The following is a 1,061-nucleotide window of genomic DNA, read 5'->3' as shown; positions in this document are numbered from 1 at the left end:
AAATACATTACAGCCAAATCAACTTCATTTCCAATGTCACATAAAATGTACAATTGAGAGTATGTGAGAAATGCAGCCCCAAGTCCACCAATCCAATCACCCTAATTAAATTAGTTCGAATATGAATGAAAACAATATTGACAAATGAATGAAAAAAATGTAAGATTATTTTAAATACTCACATGTAAGTAAAAGAAAACAGAAAATGATACAGAAAACGTCAACATAATTGGTTGCAGGAAGAATTTCCAATAGTACAACTGAGATAGTCCCAGAATGAAACTAAAACAAATGAACGAAATAACGTGAAAGAATTCATGGAACCATATTCTATGATTGGAACATACCGATCATGATCTTGTACTTGAATTAAAATATTGCGAAATTTCAAATCAATAAATCTTTTAACATTTCCTTTGGGATGTTCAATAAATTCAGAAATGTCATCGATTGCATAGCAAATTGCTCCAGTGCTGGCCCAAACATTATTCTTTAATATACAAGTCACAATTTCGATGCCGATATTTCCCGTTGCACCGATTAAACAAAGGAACAATTGATTGGCCAAATTAAGAATGAGTCCACTCTTGGACTCGAGATCAGTGAATGGTAGAACCACAGGGATCGGTAATTGAATATCGTTTTTGAACACAAATGAAAAAGGCGGAAAAAACAACATAATTATCATTGAAAATAATACAATTCCAATTGTTTTACTTGTACTTTTAAGTAATTCAATTGCACATTTATCGCAGGCTTCGATGTACTTGGGATCAGAATCTTGATCGACGTCTGTATAGATTTTATCTCCGGCGAAAAATGCAAGACTTTGGTAAAATTTTCGTTTCGGTGGAATTAACACCAAAACGTAACAGAGTGCAGACTGTACAGATTAAATTTGAAATGTTTACTTATAAGCTTAAATTCATTTTCATTTTGATAGGAAAATATTTTTAAAAAATTTCATGGTAAACTGAAATATCTTCGAATTAAACCTGTCGGATTTTATTCCTCTTTGGTATATTTTTTCAATGCCATAATTTGACATTTTTGACTCCAGA

This window comes from Contarinia nasturtii, unplaced genomic scaffold, assembly GCF_009176525.2.
Source record: "Contarinia nasturtii isolate CC-2019 unplaced genomic scaffold, AAFC_CNas_1.1 Cnas_scaffold_695, whole genome shotgun sequence".
Taxonomy (NCBI): Eukaryota; Metazoa; Arthropoda; class Insecta; order Diptera; family Cecidomyiidae; genus Contarinia; species Contarinia nasturtii.
This window is presented reverse-complemented; position numbering follows the sequence as displayed.